This window comes from Arachis ipaensis, chromosome B2 (genome assembly GCF_059453495.1).
Source record: "Arachis ipaensis isolate K30076 ecotype BB chromosome B2, ASM5945349v1, whole genome shotgun sequence".
Classification (NCBI taxonomy): domain Eukaryota; kingdom Viridiplantae; phylum Streptophyta; class Magnoliopsida; order Fabales; family Fabaceae; genus Arachis; species Arachis ipaensis.
In genome coordinates, this window is record NC_142437.1 from 109,957,462 (window position 1) to 109,971,890 (window position 14,429).

General features: G+C 30.5%; 1 pseudogene across 1 annotated transcript; it reads right to left on the reverse strand.

Annotated features, from left to right (window-relative positions):
• Nucleotides 1–100: 100 nt before the first annotated feature.
• On the reverse strand, nt 101–12,201 carry LOC107625767 (beta-glucosidase 11-like; annotated as a pseudogene). Its single transcript, XR_015905189.1, has 13 exons — nt 11,990–12,201; nt 11,828–11,897; nt 10,062–10,117; nt 3,682–3,757; nt 3,039–3,110; nt 2,846–2,933; nt 2,433–2,688; nt 1,956–2,071; nt 1,656–1,876; nt 1,340–1,371; nt 825–912; nt 445–535; nt 101–337 (listed from the first exon to the last, which is right to left on the reverse strand). The product of XR_015905189.1 is annotated as a beta-glucosidase 11-like (transcript).
• Between the last annotated feature and the right edge of the window lie 2,228 nt (nt 12,202–14,429).

Below are 14,429 nucleotides of genomic sequence, written 5' to 3' on the forward strand. Positions count from 1 at the left end.
ATTGTCACTTGATTATTCTTTGGCATGCTACACCAAATATCGAATCATGATCATAGTACAAACTCATATCAATTAGATTTTAACTAGTCCTTACACATTATTAAATGGCATTATGTAATAAGGATTTTTTTTCTCAATTTGCATGGCCACCATTGGGTCCATAGTTCTATTGTTGAGGAAATTAGAGTACCATACAGAAGAGAGCTTAGGTTGTCTCCTCAACGTGGGGTCCTTCAAATCAATGTAATAAAGCCCATAAGTGAATTCATATCCACTCAATAATTCAAACACATCCATGAACGACCATACAAAATAGCCTCTAATGTCATGTCCATTCCTTTCAACATCACAAAAAAATATAATTATAAACTGAATTAGCAAAGGTTCAATAAATTTTTATGGGAAAAAAAAGAAAAATGCTAAAAATGAAAATGGAAGTACTACCTTAGCATATGAAGTATACTTCCAATGTATTCTTGTAAGTAATTTATCCTTGGCCAGTCTTCCAATGATGAATTTCTATGTGTTTGTTGGCCTGCGAAAGTCCAAAAAATAATTACTATAATCATATCATTCTAGGATTGGTTTGTTTGACAAAAGAATTATTGGAAGCTTTTGAGTTTTGAGATCTTGATGTCATCGGGACACAATAATCGATAGAAATTTAATCTAGTCCGTCTTGATTAGTTTTAGAAAACATAAATTATTCTTAAAGAGAAGTCAACGTCATTTGCCTAAATAGACGAGTGTCACGATGAATTTTATCAATTTTCAAAAGATTCAGCCAATGTAATTTGTTCTCAAAAGAGACAAGAGAAGCAAACCATTTTCGTGAATGTAAATTGGAAAATTTCCATAGATATTCTTCAATGAGTCAAGCAACCCTTGCAAAGTCCATGGAGTAATTGGAATCTGAACCGTACCAACCAATCAAATAGTTAGTCTAAAATATCACCCATCGATAAAGATTAAAAGATAAAATTTACAGTAAGATATATTTTTTATCGAAATTTATCAAAAAATTTAAAAATATCTTTAAGTTTTATTTTACATTAATTTTATTTCAAAAAATTTTTTTATTTGTATCAAATATACTTCTGACAGTTAAATTGTCAAAAAACTTAAACCTAATCCAACAATACTATTTGATATTTATTTGTGTTAAAAATTGTCTTTGTAAAATCATTGTTGAATTAGTCATAAATTTTTTAAAAAATTAACTGATAGAGATACATTTGATATAAATAAATTTTTTTTTAAATAAAACTAAAATAAAATAAAATTTAAAAATATTTTAAAACTTTTGACAAGGATAAAAAAGTTTCAATGCTGCTATTACCTCATCAGTAGATGCTTCGTTTGTGGTATAAACTACATTAAAAAAGATTATAATTAGAAGTTTTTACTTCTCAAACTTAAATAGGTGGTAGCTTGAGTTTCAAGTAAATAAAGATAAAAAAAAAAATAATAGGTGAACAAATTATTTTTATAATTAAGTCTAACCAATTTTTTTTTATATCTCTCTTTTTGCTTCTTCTTTTTCTTGAATTAAAATTTCTGATAATCTTTAAATTATTAAACCAACTTGGTTGAATTTAATTATCAAAATAATTTGGTCATCTAGCATCATCGAATAAGATATAGTATAAACCTACCTATAAATTCAGCAGCTACATCTGCAGCATAGTCTCTTTCCTTTATATATAAGCTTCTAGGATTGTCCTTAACATAAAATGAAAAGTAAAAATTTATTCCTAGAAAGTCAATGGAGCCTTTCACCAAATTTGATTCACTTTGTGTGAATATTGGAAGCCTTGAGCCAACATTCTTTTTCATGGTTTCAGGGTAATCTCCAAAAGTAAATGGATTCAAAAACCTACAATCATAAAACACATACAAATCCAATTGAATTATGTAAACAGAAATACAGTTATAATTATTAATATCTTACTTACCACCCATGATAGAAGTCTTGAGCCCTCTGAACAGCAGTTATATCTTCACTAGAATTTGTCAGAGGAACAAAACCATAAGTAATAAGATTAAACCCAATAAATCCATGTTGCTTGAACTGCATGAAACATAGGTTGCTTAATAGTAAATTTATAAATGGATTTCATATATAAATTATAAGATTTCATACTTTATTTTATGAGAAATGCTAGGGGGACAGCAACTTTTGTAATTTATAGATATTAAATAGTCATCAATGATGATTTTAATAGTGTGAGATTGGTATGAGATTTCATCAATGACTCATTTTTCTTTGCTGGTTACATGCTGACAAGAATTTAATAAAGTTGCTGCCCTCTAGACTTTTCCTTATTTTATTACATTACATAATCTAAGGTTCTTATTTTAAAATTTATATGATTTTCTTTTATATAGGATTGTAACATACCTCTTAAGTTTTATCTTACTTGAAAAATTACCTGGTACTTGTTCCTATACAATGTTGCAGCTGATGCATGAGCTAACAACATATTATGTGTTACCAAATATGGCTCAGTTGAAGAATTCCCCTTAGAGCAATTAAATATAGAAGAAGGAGAACAATGTTGAGGTGGTAAGAATCCTATATCATAACCACCTTCTGCAAAAGCATTTCCCTCATTCATTGTGGTCCAATGTTTCACTCTGTCTCCAAACTCTCTAAAGCACACATCTGCATATGCTGTGAAGTCTTTTCTACAAGAATATGAATGTACACAAATTTGGACATATACACATAAAATTTTGATTAGTTTAACAAATTTACTTCAAACATGAATAACTTTGTCAGTAATATAATTTTTATTTACTTCAAACATGAATAAATCCTATATTTGAAGTCCGGGAACCGTACACAATTTTTTTATTAATCCATCCTCCATATTCATCCTCAAGAGCTTGTGGTAGGTCCCAGTGATGTAATGTAACATGTGCTTGAATTCCTACAAGAGAAACAGAATTAGACAAGAATAAGTAATGGAAGGACTTCTCTCTTAGTTATTAATTAAAACATTAGCATAAATTAAAGATATGGTTTGCGCATAAACCTTGACTTATCAGTTCATTGATAAGATTGTTGTAATATTGTAATCCCTTTTGATTGATTGGGCCTCTTCCATCTGGTGGTAATTAAAAAAAAATTCAAAATTCAAAACTAAAAAAAAAAAATACTGATATTATTAAAATAAAAACGATAATATCCATTTTTTTATATTTTTTGTATAAAATGATTAAACATCTATTTATAAACTTTGTTGTAGTCCAAAAGAAATATTTATTTAAAAAATTAGCCAATATTAAATAAATTTATATACTAATAGTCCTATTAAATAAATAGTAGTATAAGATATGTATTAAAATACAAAATACATATTTAAAAAAAAATAATGTCATTTAATTATCTTTTAAAAAATATATTTTTTCCACCTTCTAGACATCATATGATATCATTTATTTCAATACTAGAATATTACACTTCAGTTAATTAGCTTGCATCGTTATCAGGTAAGAGGAGTGCTTGAGACCAGCACTTTTGTTAAATTCTGACTAGTACTTAACCATCAAAAGAAAATTGAATGATTCTACACCATTTGATACAATCTCACACCATTAAAAACATCATTGATGGCTAAAAACTACAAAATCTGCTGGTCCTAGACTTTCTCATCAGGTAATATATAATTTGATCACCTGGAATAAGTCTTGACCATGATATCGAAAATCTATAGGCATCTAATCCCATTTTGGTCATGAGCTGTACATCTTCCTGCATGAATATTTGGATCAACAAATAGTGATAATTAATAATTAATCGATATAAGATATTGTTGTGAAATAAAAGATATATATAATAGAGATGTACAAATAGAAGACTCTAGTATTAAAATAATTAGCCCAATAATAATTTATATATATATAATAATATTATATGTTGTAATGTGTATATATATACAAAGATAGAAAGAAGTATTAAAAATAAAGAGAGAGAGAATCGCATCTGTTTATTGTTGCAATCTCAATATAATAAAGATGGTTAATATTGCTATTAATATAATATGTAAAGAGTAATAGAAAATAGAATTTAAAATACTTATAAAATAAAAGAAGAGAAAGAATTGTAGTAGAAATATAAGAAGAAGAGTATTTGATTGCAGCATAAAATAAGATTGATTTGTATGAAGAGGAAGGGAGAATAGTATTTTGTTATTGCTTGTAGTGTATTTCCATTCAGAGGCTTAAGCCTCTATTTATACACGTACATGAGAAAGCTTTTCAAGTTCATATTAAATGTGGTCTTCTAAGTCATCCTTGAGAAACTACACCTCATGGAAAATGGGCATCCACGTAAGGTGTGATAGAATCCTTATCACAACACTCCCCCTTGGATGACCATTTAGGATTATTGCCTCGTTAAAACCTTACTAAAGAAAAACTCAATGGGAAAAAAACCTTAGTGAAGGAAAAAGAGTACAATATCCTTTAATGATGGGGCTGCCTCATTAAAAACCTTGTCAAGAAAAACCCAATGGGAAAAAAAACTTGACCAAGGAAAAAAGAGTACAGTCTCCCCCTCTTGCCGACATCATTTAATGTCTCGAAATCGGCGCATCCCAATCTTATGTACCAATCTTTCAAAGGAGGATTTTGGGAGTGACTTTGTAAATAAATCTGCCAGATTGTCACTTGAACGGATCTGTTGGACATCAATTGTCCCTTGATTTTGAAGATCATGAGTGAAGAAGAATTTGGGAGAAATATGCTTTGTTCTATCACCTTTGATGTATCCACCCTTAAGTTGAGCAATGCATGCTGTATTATCTTCAAACAGGACAGTTGGAGCTATCTTATGATCAATTAGTCCACATGATGACAGAATATATTGAATCAGACTCCTCAGCCAAAAACACTCGCGACTAGCTTCATGAATCGCCAGTATTTCAGCATGATTAGAGGAGGTTGCTGCTATCGTCTGTTTCGTGGACCTCCATGATATAGCTGTACCACCATATGTGAATAGGTATCCTGTTTGAGACCTCCCTTTATGTGGATCAGACAGGTATCCGGCATCTGCATAGCCAACTAGTTGTGACTTGGATCCATAGGGATAAAACAATCCCATATCAACCGTTCCATGAAGATATCGAAAAATTTGTTTGATTCCACTCCAATGTCTTCTGGTTGGAGAGGAACTATACCTTGCTAGTAAATTCACCGCGAATGATATGTCAGGTCGCGTATTATTAGCAAGATACATTAGCGCTCCAATGGCACTAAGATATGGTACTTCAGGACCAAGGATATCTTCATTTTCTTCTTTAGGACGGAATTGATCCTTTTTCACATCTAAAGATCTTACAATCATTGGGGTACTTAATGGATGTGACTTATCCATGTAAAATCTTTTCAAGATCTTTTCTGTGTATGTTGTTTGATGAATAAAGATCCCACTTTTTATATGCTCGATCTGTAGGCCGAGACAAAACTTAGTCTTTCCAAGATCTTTCATCTCAAACTCTTCTTTTAGAGTTTTTATAATTGTTGGAATCTCTTCAGGAGTCCCAATGATATTTAAATCATCAACGTACACAGCAATTATAATGAATCCGGATGCAGATTTCTTTATGAAAACACACGGACAGATATCATCATTCTTGAATCCGTTTTTGGCCAGATACTCAGTAAGACGATTATACCACATTCGTCCAGATTGCTTTAGACCATATAAAGATCTTTGCAATTTGACTGAGTATAACCCTTACGAATATTCATTGGATGGTTTAGATATCTTTAGTCCTTCAGGGACTTTCATATAGATATCCCGATCTAATGAGCCGTACAAATAGGCTGTTACCACATCCATTAAATGCATATGCAGTTTATGATATGTAGATAAACTGACCAAATAACGCAATGTTATCGCATCCACTACAGGGGAATACGTTTCTTCATAATCTATACCGGGCCTTTGTGAAAAACCTTGTGCCACAAGTCGGGCTTTGTAGCGCACAACTTCATTTTTCTCATTTCGTTTTCTCACAAATACCCATTTGTATCCAACAGGTTTTACATCTGCAGGTGTACGGACTACAGGTCCAAAGACTTCACGTTTTGCAAGTGAGTCTAATTCAGCCTTCATGGCTGCTTCCCATTTTGGCCAATCATTTCTTTGTCGACATTCTTCGACTGATCTTGGCTCAAGATCCTTACTTTCATGCATGATATCTAATGCCACATTATATGCAAATATTTCATTGACAATTGTCTTATTTCGGTCCCATTTCTCTCATGTAAAGACATAATTTATCGAGATCTCGTCATTTTCACAATTTTCAGGTACCTGAACGTCTTCTGGCGTTATATCAGAATTTTGGATAACTGCAGGTGTCTTTACTATGTCTTTTTCAACAGGAATCATATTTACCTCTTTTCTCTTTCGAGGATTTTTGTCTTTGGAACCAACAGGCCTGCCACGCTTCTGGCGTGTATTTGCTTCAGTGGCTATTTGTCCTACTGGGACATCAATTCGAATTGGGACATTTTCCGTCCTGCCACGCTTCTGGCGTGAATTCGCTTCAGTAGCTACTTGTCCTACTGGGACATCAATTGGAATTGGGGCATTTTCCGCTGGTATATAAGATTTGGTTATCCTCTTTGTATCGGAAAATGCATCAGGTAATTCATTTGCTATTCTTTGCAAATGTATAATCTTTTGAACTTCTAGTTCACATTGCGCTGATCGAGGATCTAAATGCATCAACGATGATGCATTCCAATTAAGTTCCTTTTCAGGAAGCTTATTCTCTCCCCCTAATGTTGGAAATTTTGATTCATCAAAATGACAATCCGCAAACCGGGCTTTAAACACATCACCAGTTTGTATCTCAAGATACCTCACTATAGAGGGAGAATCATATCCAACATATATCCCCAATTTTCTTTGGGGTCCCATTTTGGTGCGATTAGGTGGTGCAATGGGAACATATATCGCACACCCAAATATTCTTAAATGGAAAACATTTGGCTGCTGGCCAAAAGCTAATTGCATAGGAGAGAACTGATGGTAACTCGTTGGCCTCAAACGAATAAGTGCTGCAGCATGTAAAACTGCATGCCCCCAAACCGAGGTTGGGAGATTTGTTCTCATAAGCAAGGGTCTAGCAATTAATTGGAGGCGCTTAATAAGTGATTCTGCTAACCCATTTTGTGTGTGAACATAAGCTACTGGATGTTCAACACTTATTCCATTAGCCATACAATAAGCATCAAAAGCTTGGGAAGTAAATTCACCAGCATTATCAAGACGAATTGCTTTAATTGGATTTTCAGAAAATTGTGCTTTTAATCGAATAATTTGAGCCAGTAATCTCGCAAACGCCAGGTTGCGAGAAGATAATAAGCACACATGTGACCATCTCGAAGATGCGTCTATCAGGACCATAAAATATCTAAAAGATCCACATGGTGGATGAATAGGTCCACATATATCACCTTGAATCCTTTCTAGGAATTCAGGGGACTCAAATCCAATCTTTACTGGTGATGGCCTTAAAATTAATTTCCCTTGAGAACATGTAGCACAACAAAATTCACTAGATTTAAGAATCTTCTGGTTCTTTAGTGAATGTCCATGAGAGTTTTCAATAATTCTTCTCATCATGGTTGTTCCCGGATGACCCAATCGGTCGTGCCAAGTTATGAACTCATTTGAGTTAGTAAACTTCTGGTTTACAGTGGCATGTGATTCAATTACACTAATCTTGGTATAATACAACCCAGATGAAAGTGAGGGTAATTTTTCTAATATAACTTTCTTATTTGAATCATGAGTTGTTATACATAAATACTCATGATTTCCCTCATTCATCGTCTCAACATGATATCCATTTCGGCGAATATCTTTGAAACTCAACAAGTTTCTCAGAGACTTGGTAGATAATAGTGCATTATTTATTATAAATTTTGTTCCTCCAGGAAACAAAATTATAGCTCTTCCGGAGCCTTCTATCACATTGCCTGAGCCAATAATAGTGTTAACATATTCCTCTTTTGGCACAAGATGGGTAAAATATATATCACTTTTGAGAATAGTGTGCGAACTTGCACTATCCGCAAGGCATACATCTTCATTACATATCCTTGCCATTCTCTTCAAAAACAAATAATAATAAAATGAGTAGTATGCACAGTTAAATTGAATACTTGATCAGAATTATTTTCTAAGAAACACTGTACATAAAATAATGTCATATACCAAAATTTTATTTTAAAATTTGACACAATTAATAATTTCAAAATTCATAAATATTTATGTACATCACATTTGAAACTTAAATACATAGAAAATAAAACTTTAACAATAAATTTTTTACATTATTTATTTACATAGATACTTCACAATTTCACATATTAAACTATTCCATCATTGATCAAATGGCCAATATTTCCTTCAGGGTCCTCAAAGAAATCAGATACATCATAATGAGTGGTGGAGTTCTCAGCATCATTTGAAACAAAATTTGTTTCCTTTCCTTTGTCGTTCTTTTTCAAAGATGCCTGGTAAAGATCGACTAGGTGCCTTGGGGTACGACAGGTACGTGACCAATGGCCCTTTCCACCACAGCGGAAACACTTCTCCTCGGTTGATTTATTCTGCCCGATATTCTTTTCTTTGTCCCACTTCTGGTGAGATCCTCTCTTTTGAACATAATTCTTTTTCCTTCCATAATTTTTCTTGTTATTAAAAGCTTGCCATTTACCTCTTCTGGGGTAATGATTTGCCGCATTTACTTCAGGAAATGGGGCGGCGTCAGCTGGGCGCGCTTCATGATTTTTCAATAACAACTCATTGTTGCGTTCGGCAACAAGAAGGCAAGAAATTAACTCAGAATATTTCTTAAACCCTTTCTCTCGATACTGCTGCTGCAGGAGCACATTCGAGGCATGGAAGGTTGAGAAAGTTTTCTCCAACATATCATGATCAGTTATTTTTTCCCCACACAATTTCATTCGTGAGGTGATCCGAAACATTGCAGAATTATATTCATTTATAGATTTAAAATCTTGTAAACGCAAATGCGTCCATTCATACCGGGCTTGAGGAAGTATCACCGTTTTCTGATGATTGTACCTTTCTTCAAGGTCTTTCCAAAGATCTGCAGGATCTTTTAATGTAAGATATTCATTTTTCAATCCTTCGTCAAGATGACGACGGAGAAAAATCATGGCTTTGGCTTTATCCTTCTGGGATGCATTATTTTCAGCCTTAATGGTATCTCCAAGATCCATTGAATCAAGATGGATTTCAGCATCTTGTATCCATGATAAATAATTGTTTCCAGATATGTCAAGAGCATTGAATTCAAGATGAGAGAGTTTTGACATAATGAAAATTTGTTACCTGAGTCTTCCTAAAAATTTGATCAGAGTCTCGTGCTGATAACGTGTTGTGAAATAAAAGATATATATAATAGAGATGTACAAATAGAAGACTCTAGTATTAAAATAATTAGCCCAATAATAATTTATATATATATATAATAATATTATATGTTGTAATGTGTATATATATACAAAGATAGAAAGAAGTATTAAAAATAAAGAGAGAGAGAATCACATCTGTTTATTGTTGCAATCTCAATATAATAAAGATGGTTAATATTGCTATTAATATAATATGTAAAGAGTAATAGAAAATAGAATTTAAAATACTTATAAAATAAAAGAAGAGAAAGAATTGTAGTAGAAATATAAGAAGAAGAGTATTTGATTGCAGCATAAAATAAGATTGATTTGTACGAAGAGGAAGGGAGAATAGTATTTTGTTATTGCTTGTAGTGTATTTCCATTCAGAGGCTTAAGCCTCTATTTATACACGTACATGAGAAAGCTTTTCAAGTTCATATTAAATGTGGTCTTCTAAGTCATCCTTGAGAAACTACACCTCATAGAAAATGGGCATCCACGTAAGGTGTGATAGAATCCTTATCACAACAGATATGATATATTTGTCAAAGATGAAAGATTTAATTTCCTTGTACCGGGTCATGGTGTATAATTGAATATATACTCACCTTATATTTGTGATATTGATCGCATCCAGCTTCTCCATTACCCTCGTACATATTTGCTGTAAACTTAAATCAAAAAGGGGTTAATTCATATTGTAAAGTAAGTAAGGATTTTGTAACATGGGTTCTAGCAACTTTTCTGTTACTTATTAGATTTTTGCAGTAGTCACTTATGAATGTACTGAAACTCCCTATAACTTATTTAATTTGTTGGTTCCTGCCATTTCTCTTGAGAGAAGCCTGAGTCATAATTTGGTGAATTGAACACCCAGAAGGATTTGAGATTCAGTTAGCAAACAAAAAAGAGTATGATAATGCGAAACAATCATATTAAACCTACACAAAAAATAAGCTGAAATTATTGCGAATGACCGGAGAAAGATCTTAGATCAATCCAACCATGAGAGAGCCATGAGTAGGTAGAAATAAACTTGATGGTATTATCAAGAGATATGTAATAGAAAAGAAACAAATTTCTTGTTCAACATGGAGCCACACTATAAGAAAAACAGTCTATTGTCACGCTTCTAAAACGTGTCGAAAAATGAAAAAAAAAAAGCATAATAACAACAACTTCTCATAATGTTTTTTGAACTATTAGCATGTTTTTGAAAGCCAGTTATTTTATCGTCACGTTTTTATCGATCTATTAATACGTTTATTTTTTTGTTATATTTTTTTATTATCATATTTAAAAACGTGGTCATATGTATAATTCTATAGTCACACTTTTAAAGCGTGTCGAAAAGTACACATACAATCAAGTTTTTAGAAACTTGCTCATTGGTTTAGTTTTTGTTACGTTTTGAAAGTGTGACCAAATCTCTAATAAATCGCTACTTTCATAAAAGTGTAGCCATTGACACTTTTCAGCCACGTTTTTAAAGGATAAAAAAAAGTGTGGCGGCAGAATTTTTTTTCTTGTAGTGCCATGAATCATTATTGTTTTGGAATTTCATGATAGTATATTTTTTAATTTCTAAGTTTATGTTTCTCATGGTGTGTGAGGTCGAATATTTTATTACCAGCTATTAAATTAAAACAATGTGCGTGCATCAGATAGATTCGAAAAAAAACAAATGCCAAACTCCAAATTAAGCGCAATAACTTTTTCATAGAATAAATTTATTTTTAACGAAAAAAATTAATTACATAATCTTTTAAAACATAAGATAAATTATGCGTAAAATAAATACATAAATTAGTTTTTTATTTTTAAAAAATTTAAATAATTTAATCTCTCAATCATTTTACTTTTAAAAAATTAAATTAAATATTGATTTGTCTTGAAAAATATTAGGGATTAATATATTAATTTTATTAAAAACTAATTTATCTAATATTCTAAATAGAAATCAAAGACCTTTTTTATAATTTATTACACTCTGAACCCCAAAAAGGGAAGAATCACTAGCTACAACAGAATTTTCAGAAACAACTCAAAACTTCGATGGACATTTTTGTTTTGCTATCAAAGACTAATTTACCATTTTTTGAAAGGGTAATATTAGGGAGACAAAAAAAAACAGTCAAAACTAATTGTTACGACAATTAATAAATGCTAAATAAGGTAAGTTATGGCTATTTTTGGCTGATTTCTTTAATTATCAAACATTTCCGTTTTTGAAAACACTAATAAATTGTTAATAACGAATCTAATTAAGATATCACTAGAAAAAAATTGTGAGTGCATAAGACCAAACTAATTCAGACCAAAAAAGAAAAAAAAAAAAAAAGAAATACAGCAAGTAATGAAGAGATAGTAGTACCATTGCCGGCATGTGCGAAAGTATCCCATATGCTTGGCTTCCTTCCATCTTCATCTGCTGCACCTTCTACCTTCTCTCATACCATATATCTTATTTATTAATTACCACTCCATTTATCAGAACTATATCATTAATTAGAGAGGATCGGAGAAATTAAAGAACCTGATATGCAGATGTTGAAGCACCAAACACAAACTCAGGCGGGTATTCATCTCTTCTCAATCCATCAACCACTAACAAAACTGATGAACATACCAACAATAATAATAATAATAATTCAACCACAACAAATCCCTTCTTCCACATCCTTCTCCTTCTTCTTATGCTTTGAGATTGTTAGTTCTTTTGCAATAAAGATAGCATGAACTTGAAGCATGTATGTATATAATATAATAAATAGTACATATAATGCACGGGTAATGTCAAAAGAAGCATATGATATAATATTAAAGTAAACTATTGTTTTTATCAGTATAAATATTAGAGAATGAATTTATTTATTATGAATGAACAAAAAAAATTGTATTTATAAAAAATAATTATATCTAATAAAAGTATCAAATATTAAGTTTATTTATAAATAAATTTATTAGTATTTTAAATTTTTATAACTAAAAATAATAATTTATTAGTGTTTTATAAATACAAAATTAATATTATATAAAATAACACGTATATTTATACATTTCATGCTAATTAATTTAACTGTTAATTTTTAGAGTTTAAGTCAACATTATTTGATTCTAATTACAACAATTTAACTATATTATATTTTCAGAGAATAATAATAAAATATATAAAAATTTAATTTTTAATAAATATTTGGATAAAATATTTTTTTATGATAATTTTAAAATATATCTTTAAAATACGTGTTAGAAAACCCTAATTACAATTAGTTATGAAGGTAGAGCAGCACCTACCTACTTGGTGATCATTGATATATACAGAAAGCCCCATTAAAGAGGCACTCTGGTCAACCATTTTTTGATGCCGTTAGATCTTCACACTTTCCAAGATGATGGCATCTTTTGTCAGGCTTCACTGAAACTCACTATTTTTCTTTTCTTTCTTGGTTTACCGCATGTTTTTCGGGCGGTGTATGAAGTACAAATTCAAGAGAGATTTATGGGCTTTCTTTTTTTTTTGTCATGGCCACAATTGGCCCAACTCATGCGTTTTCCGAGTTTTATTGCCTTATTGGGTAAGTTATTCAACTTGGAAAATAAAAATTCCCTTCTCGGTAGAGAAGCCCCAATATTTTCTCAAATGAAATTGTATCATATGTTAGCGGAGTTAAAGACCCATTTTAGTCTCAGAAATTGATGAGTTGTATTGATTTAGTCTCTGATTTTTTAATTATTATAATTTGGTCTCTAAATTAAAAAAAAATGCATTAATATAGTCTCTCGTATATTTTTCCGTCACCGGAACTCAACGCCATTAGTAACATGACTCAAGCCTTACCACTGAACATATTAAAATGACGTCGTATGCATTTTGACGCTAAAGAAGGCATTAAACTATGTCGTTTGAGAGTTTGAACAATTTTATCATAATCAAGTTCCTTGTCATAACCATCAAACGACGTCATTTAATGCCTTCTGTAGTGTCAAAATGCATACAACGTCGTTTTAATATGTTCAACGTGGCAAAACTTGAGTTACGTCACACAAGTTCAGTGACGGATCCAGAAAATTTTGATAGTGGGGGCAAAATATATATAATATAATAATAATTTTTATAATAAAAATATTATATATATATATATATATATATATATATATATATAAATCCGCTATCAAAATATTCATTAATTATTATATATTTGTATATAAATATATATATTGTTTAATTTATTTTTAATGTATTTTTTTATTTCAATATGTATACAGGTAGTTATTTTCTATGTACATATAACATGATTAGTCTTTAAAATATCTAATTCACAAATTAAAATACTAAAATAATAATTTAAATAATAACACATAATTTAAAATTTTATTATTTAGGTTTTATATTTTAAAAAAATTGAGTAATTTTTTTTAATAATACAATCGAAATATCTCTCTTTTTATATAGAATAATGCTACACATTGATATTCAAGTTTTTTTTTTGTTAAACAAGCCCAACCAAATTAATCTAAGATAACAAAAATCAGTTATGACTAGCATTATTCTATGTCTTATTGTTTAATTTGGTTAGACTTAGTTCATAAAAAGACTTGAATGTGTAGTATTACTCTTATATATATATATAGTTTCATATAATTAGAAGTCAATTTTTATTGAGATTTATAGTTGAGAAAGTTCTTTAAATTAATGGAGTTGTTACTAAAAAAAATAAAAACTAATATAAAAAAAAGATAAATAATACTCTTTCAAGTCAATTTCTAAAAAAAAAACATAAATTTCATTTAAATTGAGAATTGATCATTCTAATGACATGTAATATGAAAATTTTAAATTGATTATAAAATACCAAAAATTGAATAAAAAATTATTGTTGGGGTCAAATTTAATAATTTAATGGAGGCAAATAAATATTATTATCATATACTACTCAAAAAATTTTCAAATTGTAGTGGCCCCCACAACCACC